This window comes from Cyrtonyx montezumae, unplaced genomic scaffold, assembly GCF_038088225.1.
Source record: "Cyrtonyx montezumae isolate F1298 unplaced genomic scaffold, pur_monq_1.0 scaffold_2, whole genome shotgun sequence".
NCBI lineage: Eukaryota > Metazoa > Chordata > Aves > Galliformes > Odontophoridae > Cyrtonyx > Cyrtonyx montezumae.
In genome coordinates this window covers 47,240,572-47,251,445 of record NW_027071936.1, presented here as the reverse complement: position 1 = coordinate 47,251,445, position 10,874 = coordinate 47,240,572, and the positions used below count along the sequence as shown (strand labels likewise).

At 44.2% G+C, this 10,874-nt stretch overlaps 1 protein-coding gene across 2 annotated transcripts in view; it reads left to right on the top strand.

Annotated features, from left to right (window-relative positions):
- Positions 1–4,179: 4,179 nt before the first annotated feature.
- Positions 4,180–10,874, top strand: part of N4BP2 (NEDD4 binding protein 2) — a 36,057-nt gene continuing 29,362 nt past the window's right edge. Inside the window, exon 1 of one of the 2 annotated variants that reach the window (XM_065737104.1) lies at positions 4,180–4,233. The gene's annotated coding sequence lies outside the window, so the exon portion shown is untranslated. Of the gene's footprint in view, positions 4,264–10,874 lie in introns of both variants that reach the window. The other variant, XM_065737103.1, reaches the window with a different exon arrangement.

Genomic DNA, 10,874 nt, shown 5'->3' with positions numbered 1-10,874 from the left:
AGTTATAAAAGCATGATCTCACTCACTGCCTGCAGAAAAGATAAAATTAAGTATAATTCTTTACTTCTTGGATTACATCAGTTGTTGTCATTATCTCTCCTCATTCCCTTTCCAAAAACCCAGCACCTTTATATTTTGTATTTTCTTGTGGTGTTCAATACATCAGGTATAATAAGCAGAATTTATATTTTTCTGCAATCTATTCAGGGTCTTTTTTAAAGTATGTTAATTGAATACTAGCAGTATGTCCCTTTTAATGCCTTTTCAACCAATACTTGAAAAACTCATAAAATTACCAACCTTCCACAGTAAGCTCATATACACCTTTGATAGGTTACTGAAGGGTACATGAACCAAAGTGTTGACTTGTTCACCAACTTGACGATTCACGACTCATTAGTTGTAATGCTGGAACTAGTCTGACCTATTCACCTCAAATTTTGATCTTACTGAAGCCAGCAGAATTTTTGCTGTTGCCCTCAGTGTGGTGAAAATTTATCTAAATTTGTGCTGTTTCTAAATACTAATTTTTCCTCACTTAACATTTCTGACATAGAACCCAACATAAACAGAACTAAGGTGCTTCTTTAATACAAGTGCAGAAAAATATATTATTTGGAATGAATAAATGTGTATGTGAATAATTTAACATTACTACAGTGATACTAACTGGACAGGTAATTTTTACATTTAACTGACAAGTCTACAGCTGTATGGAACAGATCAATGGACTTCAAGTATAGGAGTTAATGTGGAGTCCCTTTATGGAGATTAAATGCTATAATTCACTATGCATTTCATATAAATCTGGAGAGGGCTGGAGGAGAACAGATAACTATGTGACTTACTCTGCGAACGTTTATTTATATAAAGCTTTTGTTTTATTTTTTTACCCTACAGAATTAATTCTGGCTGAGGGAAGGGTAGGAGCACAAACTCCATATACAACGCAATACTGACTGGAGACACTGGCAGTCCAAAAAGCCAAGGTAAACATCTTAAATCAGCATGAAGTTAAATCCATTGACAAAAAAATGAAGTCTACCTTTTTATTCTTAACAATGTAAGTGAAACCTAAAGATGGCAAGAGACTGTGGAAAGCGTCTTAGGAAGAGGGCAGCTTGCAGCACAGAGAGACTGAATCAACTTTTATGTAAACATTTACTGTGGGAATTTTTTATGTGCTCTTCTCATCTCTCCTTTCTAGGAGATGGGAAATAACTGTAAATTGGGGCTCTGTTTGCATGTACCAGAGCTCTCCTCACAAATAAATAAATAAAAATAAAAAAATAAAATAATGATGATAACTGTCCCATTAGTTCCTGGAAAAAAATATTTTATATTTATTGCAGGCAAATCTGAATCTTTATTACAGCCCAATTTCACAGGTGTTTCCCTGTGGTATTTATTACTGTATATTTAGTGTGTTAGTTTATATAAAAGTAAGAATCTTTAAAACTGATGCAGTTAAATGCCTTTCTTACAACATAAGAATGGTTATTCAATCCAGAAGTCTAGCTTGAAATTATTCTTGCAAATCAGAATCTAATCTAATCTAATATCTCTGTAGCTGTAGACCCTCAAAGGCAATTTGAGCACAGAACGAAAGAAATCACAGTTTGCTGAGTACATTTAGGCTGTATAATCAGAAACATCAAAAGGGACTGACATTTTCTTGGTGGTTTTTTTTTTCTTTTTTTTTTTATGGTCCAGATCTGGTAGTAATAATATTTTAATGTGAGTTATAACATACACAAGAACATAGTGGAGTATTTTTACTCTGAAAAGGCAGTATTGTAGAAACAGAAATGGAAAATCTGTTGTGAAAGATTGTGCCAAACAGCACAGATTACATGCTGTATGTTCAGACCTTCCATGGAAAAAGAAGCCAACTGTAGACATAAGAAAAAATGAATTAAAATAATAATTTAAAAAAAAACCCCAAACCAAACAATAGCAGATCATAAGTGATTAAGTTTGAAATATGGTTGTGTGAAAACTCAAAGAAAGGCACAGAGATAAACAATCTCTATTACAGTGATGATAGTTATCTAGATACCAACCCCCCTCCTGTTCAAAGTGTTAGCTGTTGTAGTGAGAAATCTGCCAGTACCCAAATTAGTCTGGCATTTTCATGGTGTCAAATACTGTAATATGTACAACTGGCAAAGAACAACATAGTTTCATGCGTCAAGTGCCAGCAGCAACACCCCACCAGCACGGCAGCTTAATGGAGGCGATTGGACTTAGCATAATGAAAGCCTTCCTCTTCCTCTTTCTGACAACCTTACAAATACAAAGACACAGCCAATAGACTGGAATCTACATGACCTATTTTTCCTAACGTATGATTAACACTTTACCAGCATCACACCCTGAAAGAGAAAAGATTTTGTTTCTGATACTTGTCCAGGCACTGAACAAATGAAGTAAGGAAACAGTTCCCTGTGTGTGCACGAAGCCATTGCTTGACACTGAACATACACACACAAATGCTGATTGATGTTTTTCTTCCATGATTCTGGACATTTCCAATACCACAGTATTGAGTAATTTTTTTGTCTTATTGTGAGTCATGGCAGAAAAGTACTTTTTTGAAACTTAGCAGCACATCCTGTGGATGAATATGTATGTGCATACTGTAGTACAAATGTGAAAGTGTGTCCTTCATTTATTTAAATACTGCACACCATATAGCTATGAGATAAGCAGTGAATTGGCAAAGGCGAGTTAGCAATGGCTTAAGTCAATGTAATGCCCAGAAAATTAAAGGTTTGGAATACTTTTTTTTTAACATGTATTGCAAAATATAAACGAGCCTACATTTAAACAAAATAAAATAGCTTTTCAGGTGCTGACCTATCAAACAGACAGCACTTGGCGACTGTGATGCCTACAAGCTATGGAGAAGTCACTGAGAGCTCTAATGCGAGGTTCCACTGTGGAAGACCACTGTGGGCTCCCCAGGAACGATTATTTCATCGTAAATTTTTTGCACCTGGTTTTTCTTTCTGGACCTTGCGGTCGAAGTTATGGCTGTAATGCACACAGGGCCTGGGGGCCGCTGGAAGCTAAGGGCCTGGAGGAAGCGGCTGGGGCTGGGAGTGCCTTCTCGCGCTCCTGTGAGATGAGGCAGCGCTTTAATGTAAGCGCTCTGCTTAAGGCAGTTCTTGTTCCCCTCCGCGACAGAGAAAAGGGCAAATGGGGATTGGAGATGCCATCTCCGAATGGGATGAATCACAATGGAAGTGATCCGTCGGGCTCATAGCCTGGGGGAAGCGGCACTTCTCGCCTTTCACAGGAGAGCCCTCGCCGCTTCGGCTCACGGGGAGGGGCACGGCGCGGCTCCCAGGTGCCGCGTCCGGAACACTGAGCCGCGGAGGGCGGCGAGGGGTCCCGGGACAAAGCGGCGTGCGGGAGGCACAAAGGGACGCGAGAAACACCCATCTGCATCCAGGAGCCGCCTAGAGGGGCAGGAAGGGGCCGGCACCCCGTCTGCCCTGTAGGCTCGCTCCTCTTCGCGCCGGGTACAGCTGAGCCCCTCAGCCACAATCAGGGCCGCCGGACCCACCCAGCCGCTCCATCTCCGCCAAACCCGCGGCTTTCTGGCACCCCAGGGCCAGCCTCAAGGCTCTCCTGCTGTGGCCTTTACAAACCGCGAAGTAAAACAGCCCCTGAGAAAGTAAACGCTTGCTTTCTTTCTAATGAAACACTTGAAACCTCAGTCGCCACGCGGCGAATAGGTGTTAACTCTCCTGCCGTTCTCAGCCTCTTCCATCTCCCATTGTTAGCTAAGCTCGCCCACCTCCCTCCTGTACTGAAGGTCGTATTTCGGGATGCTTTGGCAAGCACAGAGCCGCCGTTTGCAGAGGTTGACACTAAAGCCGTTTAACACCCAATTGCATCACCAACCACGTGCAAACCCGGGCACAAGAGCCGCGACCAGCTGAGCAGGGACAGCTTTTATCGCTCAGGAGCGACGGCTAACCCGCGCGGGGCCGCCCATCCACGCTGTGCCAGCCCGCCCGGGACACGCGGGGCGGTGCTGCGGGCCTGGCGGGGCGGGGCGGAGCCGAGCGGAGCCTCCTCCCGCTGTCCTTCCTCGGCCGGACGGAGAGCGGCACTGTGTCCCCGCGGCGCGCGCCGCGCAGCCTCCCCGCTCTCCCCCGCCGCCGCCGAGCAGCTTCCCCCGTCCCAGCGGCCGGTAGAAGCGAGCGAGCCGAGCGGCGGGAGGTAAAGGCCGGCGGGGTCCGGCACGAAGCGGTGAGGGTGGGGAGGAGCCTTGCCCTCCCCCCGCTCCCGATAGGGCAGGGCTCCTGAAATGGCGGAGGCCGCCGGAGGGTTGTGGTCGCTGGGCCTATTCCTGTCACCTCCCCGCGTGGTGGCTGGCCCGGCCTCGGGCGTCGCGGAGAGGAGCGAGGGAGGGGACGCGACGCGATGGGGCGGGTGCTGCGCGGCCCTGCGCGGCGACGGGGACGGGGACGGAGCTGGGCCGCCTGGCGGGGGGGTAGCGGCGGTGGTAATGGGGCGGGGCCGCCGCACTGGGGCCGCTGCCCCGGCAGCTCGGGGCTGCCCTCGCTCTGCCTGCCCCGCGGAGCCGCGCTGCCGCCCGGCTTCCCCGCTGCTGGAGGAAGGGCTTCGTCCGTCTGTCCCGGCCGTACCGCGTGCACCGTAGGCCTTAAATGCGCCCCGAGCAGGAGGAGATAACGAACGCTGTAGTGCTTGAGCGGGTTATTTGTTTTGAACGGCCTGAAGCGTACTGACCGCGTGGTTGCGGAAGGTACAGCCCTTGTAGTGTGGTGATCTCGATTGTTTTGGGTGTAGCCTACAGTTATCATGCAATGCTATGAGGAGCCTATCTTAAAACGGAGGAAGGAAGTGCAGTTTTTCTTTATGTTTCTATTCTCAATGCTTGTTCTGAGCAGTTGAGTAGTACAGTTTTAACACAAACTTTGCCGAGGTTGACTTTGCTTCTCAAACCCCCTACGCAGCTTTCAGTAGGGTCATGCAGTTAAAAGATGGGAATGATTCATGTAGAGAGGTTAAGTGCAAATCCTCCGGGAGTGGTTTGGGGGAGATTGGCGGTAAACAGGAAGAACAAAGAAGTTGAATGAGTTACCCTTAGTCTATTACAAGCCGCTCCTTGTAAGTCTGAAGCAAATTGCAGAAGAGCAGAAGGAAACCAAGGGTGACGTACGCTTGTAATAGCAATTATAGTCTTGATTCATCTGGATACAGTCACCATTAGGAAGGCAGGGCTTGTGTGTGTCATGCGTTCGCAGCACTTCAAAGTTTCAGTAGTTTGTGTTGCTGTAGAGCATGCCCGTGTGAACAGCCTGTAAAGGAGGAAATAACAATGGTGTTGAGCAGGCCTTAAAAATCCTTTCATTACTTCTTTATAGGCTTTCTCCTGTTGTTTGGTTTTATTTATTTATTAAATGTGAGATCTTCCTTAAAAGGAAGACAACAACAAAAAGCAACTACCACTGTGTTGTTAACATAAGAGCATTTCAGCTGGGAAAGCACTGGTGGGAGTGGGAAGTGGGGTTCTTGGTGTTAGGGTTGTGAAGAGTAGTAGGGAATGACAGAAATGTTAACTTGAGTATGGGTTTTGAGAACATCGGTAGCACATTTACAGGTGCTTTAATTTATGATGTAGGTGGATCCTTACTCATGACCTGCTGTTTTTCAAAACATGGTTTTATTGTCTTGAATTAGTGGATATTGCATCAGTGTGTATGTTCTAAGGGGCTCAGGCAGGTCGTTTTGAGGCCTTTCATAGCCTGTTGTCTTTGACTGTGCTGTTCCATTGCTAGAAGTCTGAAAAAATCAGTCTTATTTTACACAGAATTTTCTGTACGTTAATTTACTGCTGATAGAAGTTGCAGAATTATTAATTCTTGAGCTTTAGAAAGTTGCTGCCATCATCTCTTTTACAGTCTCTGCTACTATAAGGACTCCAGTAGGGAGTTAATTAGACTTCAGTTAACTGACTGTCACGATTACATACGGCTGTACATTGGTTGGGTTAGTTTTTTCAGCTGCTTCTCATGGCTCCACTGGGAATTTAGATTGACTGGAATGCTGATTTATGTGACCAATCCATGATACCAATCTCAGGTATTGTCTATGTTAGCTCACATGACTACTAAAAACTATTTAAATCGACCTGACTTTTTTTTTTGCAGTCATAAAAGCTGAACTCTTATGTACTACTTCCTGAAGGTAGATTGCTAGGTTTAAGTCTCTATCAAGTAGTGACAGACACTTGGAGGCTGTAAGCTTTTTGTTGATGTACTTGGACAAGGATGAAGTCATCTGTCTGTGGGTTTACATCAAGCTGAAAATAGCTTTTGTCTTTTTTAATAACTGTGTAATGGCTCATATGGGTTGTGTACAGCTGGCCTGGTGGCTTCACAAATGGAAACACATTAGAATGTAACAAGTAGATGTAATTGTACTGATAGAGCTTTGTAATGTAAGTTCCAGCTTAGAACCTGACGGGCTGGACTTTTTTCCCTTGAAAATATTTGGGATACCTACACGAATAATCTGTTCTCATTTTTATCTTGCTTTCCTTATGTGATTTGGTTTCTTGCTTCCTTTTTAAACTTGTAATTGCATGGTGTAATCAGTGTTAAGCCTGTTATGTGTCACTGTAGTATGTTCTTGTTTGGGGATTTATTTTTTGGTTGGTGCTTGTGTTGCTGTTGGGTGTGTTTTATGTCTTTTTCCATTTGGGCTACTCAGCTTCCTTACTTAGAGACTGCTGCTTTGAAGGCATTGGTTACTGGATATTACTTGGTGAAAAATCTGGCTGATGCTTCAGCACACTATGTGCTTTTGACTGAGGCTCCAGCAGTTGGTGATCTCATCTGTAGCCTGTTCTTTCAAGTGCTTTCTGCAGACCTGAATGTATCTTGCATTTGCTTTTGTATTTGAGCTCATTCTGAAGTCCAAAAACTTATCATGCTTCAGCTTTATCCCAGTGTGCAACAGAGTGTCTGATTCAGAGTCACAGATCTGGGAACTGTTGTCGACTTGCTTGGCTGTGGCACCTGGGGCTGCCACACAGGCTTGTAGGACTTAAGCCAACCTCTGGTTGCTGTAGAAAGTTGACTGGACAGTGCTACCATGGAGTTGTTCTGTGTAGCAAATGCCAAGGGGAAGTTGTGGAGCTGAGAAGCCTCTGTATGTGGAAGGACCAGAACTTGGTGACATTGCAGAAACTGATAGGTGCCTGCATAGGTCTGAAGGTCCGTGCTCTGGAGCCTCAGTCCTTTCCTTCATTTCATATTACAGTTTCAGCAGCAGCTAAGAGTAGAAAGTAAACTTGTCTTCCTTTGCATCAACAGCTAAAGGAAGTCAAGGTTTGGGGGAGTAGCATTTATTACCAGTATTACATTTATTACCAGTCCTGACTGCTGCTGGTGTGGAAAACTGAATAAGTATACTTTAAATGCTCTGCTTTTAATTCCTCCATATGCTGCCTGCATGTATGTGTCCATAATAATAAGTACCACCTGAGACCTTCAGTAATATTTGCTTCCAACATCTTCTCATCCTGATGGAGCTGATCTTTATCCTCGCTGCTGCCCTTCTGTTGGTTTTCTAAATACTAAAATAAATGCCAGTCCTCAGGCCACAGTAAAAACCAAAAAGATATTTATGAGAGATGGAAACAGTAATGTTGGAGGCTACAGCAATATTCAGGTTAACCTGATTAGGAGAGTCTTGCTCAGCTTTAATTTGTTGTATTTTCATTTAAATTAGCCTCAAATACTTTGTGCATTCTACTATCTTAGCTTCTTAATTAAAAGTTGCAACTCCAGTAAAATCTAAATGATTACAAGCCATTTCCAGCAATTCAGAGAGATGCTAGGTCTTGAATTACAAGTTCTGGCCAGTGCTGTCTGTATGAAGTAATTCAGGGAAAGGTATGGAAGTAGAGCTGGAGTTGTGTGTGAGGAAATTCTGTAGTGCTGAAGAAGAGCTGTAATTTTACAGAGGTATTACCTTGATTGACTGCTCTTCAACCTGACTTTAGGAATGATTCTGGAAACACGATGTGAAGGAGTTGCAGTACCATCTGTCAGGAGTTTCCATTTCTCTTTCCAAATGCTCCCTGTCGCTATTTTCTAACATGGAATAGGAATGCAGTCCTAAGCAGTAGTGCTTAATACAGAAGCTCCAACACGGCCAGTAGTTTCACTAGTTCCAACCTTTCACTTTGGTCTTCATCATGGGCGTTGCTAACCTTAAAGCAGCTGAGCCCTGGGTATTTGGAGGAACATTTTGCAGGTACTGGCATTATTGTCTGAGAAACAGGCAACCTAAATAAGAAAACAGCTGCCTGCTAATTTTCTAGCCTGTCAGGCTGCATATTTATGCCTTCTGTAACCTCAAGACCTCTTGTTTTTGCCACGTTCCAGGCTTTGAGCCTTTGCCCACAACTAGAAGAAAGTTCTTGGGCTTTAGTGAAGTGTGCATGTGTGGGGGGGGGGGGAGCATCTTAGTGAGGATACTCCACGATTATGTGCAGTTTCCTTTTCTTAGTTATAGAAAACCTTGTGAAGGTGTTCAACTACAAATCTGATTTTGACTAGAAAAAAAACAAACCCTAGTAACAGGATGAGTGAGGAGTGTTAACAAGTACTTCTTAATGAGCAGGAGGAAATCTTGCTGGTGGCTGTGTATGTCCTGTCACTCCTTGCACTACCTCATTGCTTTGATCACACATGCCAAGCAGGCGGTCTGCCTATGCTCACTGGGCAGGGCCCCCTCTCAAATGCAGCGTCCTGGCTTCAGAGCACGCAGTGGGAATGGGCCATTTGGTAGCACTGCTGCTGTGGGTCAACATCCCTCCTCTTAGTGAGCCATGTGTCGAAAGGTTCTTGAGTCCATCCTGATAAACAGGAGTCCTTTCTTCCAGAAATTCTTAATGACCTGTGCTGGATGAGACTGTGCAGGTTTTAAATCCTGGAATCATAGAATGGCTTGGGTTGGAAGGGACTTCACAGCCTATTCATTTCTACTCCCTTGCCATGGGTAGGGCTGCTACCCACCAGCTCAGGCTGCCCAGGGCCCCGTCCAGGCTGACCTTTAAGGTGTCCAGAATCAGGCAGTCTGTTCCAGTCCCTCACAGTCCTCTGAGTAAAGAATTTCTTCCTTATATCTCGCCTAAATTTCCCCTCTTTTAGTTGTCATGGTTTTATGATTTTTGGTATTGGTATTCCACATCATAACATCATGTAGTGCGTTGGGAGTTAAAGAGTTAATGCTCCAGCTCCATGGATCATCGATAGTTCCGGGTATACCTGTCTCAGAAGAGAAGAACTACATTCCCCAGAGAACTTTGTGTTGCTTTGTATTTTTATGCTCAGAGGGAAAGATAAAAACTGTCTGCGTGTCACGAGACACTCTCTTTCCTTTGAGATTGACTCAGCAGTGGGTGCTCGCTGCTGTCCGCCTTCAGCATTTAGTGTGAGGCCTTCGGTTTATCAGACTCTCTCTCTTGCTCATTTGATTTTATTTATTAGCTTTAATTCCAATTGTGCTGTATTATATTGTGTTATTTTGCTTTCCAATACCTTATTTAGTAAATTAACTTTCCTCCTCAGATCGTTGCCACTGTTTGGTTTCTAGGCCCATCTCCCTTTTCCCTTTCCCCCTTCCCCTTTCCTGGAGCGTGGGTCCGTGGGTCCCCTGCACCAACGGTAAACCTTGGCATAGTTTAAAGCATTTCCCTATCGTTCTGTAACAATCAGATGCTGTAAAAAGTTCCCATGCCACCCCCCCCTCCCCTCCCCCTTCTTGTTAGCCCCCTTCTAGTACTGGAATGCCACAGTGAGGGTTTCCTTGGAGACTTCTCCAGGCTGAACAAGTCCAGTTCCCTCAGCCTTTCCTCATAAGAGAGGTGCTACAGACCTCTGTTCATCTTTGTGACCCCCCTCTGGACCTGTTCCAACAACTCTGCATCTTTCCTATGTTGGGAACCCAGGTTCCCATGGGGACTTAACAGGGCAGAATAGAGGGAGTACCATCACCTTTCTCGCCCTGCTGACCACCTTTCTTTTGCTGCAGCCCAGGACACAGTATTTTGGATTCTGTATTCAATGTTTCATACACAAAATGGGATTGGGATGTATCCATGGTATAGGGGAGAGATCTTTGGAATAAATGCTTTGTCATTGTATACTTACAATTAGAGAATACAACTGCTGAACTTTATTAGACACACTTTTTGTGTTGTACTTATATTTAAGTATTTACTTGTTTTGCTCTTTTTAGGAGACTTAAACATACAAAAAATGGAAGTGAACAAATCTGGAAATAACCTTTGCATTTTAATGCATTTGTTAGCAGCACCTAATAGAAAAAGAGGAAGTGCGAGTCGTGGAAACAGTGTAGTGTTACATTGCTATTTGATGCACTTCAGCCTTTTTGTTCTGTTTCTAAACTCATTTTGTTTTTAGACCTGAAATGTTCTGTAAAATTGCAGAATGGCTTTTCGATCTTCCTAGGGTGTTTTTTGTAGATTTGTGCAAATCTAGTGAAGCCATGTGTTTGAGAGTAGGGTGAATAGTTTTCTCTGTCTGCATCCTGCCCTTTATTTTGTAAATGTGGATGCTCTTGTAAAGTGCTTGCTTATCTGGAGCGTTCTTTGTTTCTGATGAGGGTTCTTAATGTTATGGAGCAGTGGAATGTGTTCAGATGCAAAATGGGAGAGAGGTCTATTTCCTGGTCTCTTGAGAGGACCCTTATAAAGTCATTGGGACAACAACCTGTCATATTAGGAGAATGACAGAGTATTTGATTAGATGTTAGGACACTGATCTCTAGGCTAATACATACACTGGAACTTAGGCTTTGAA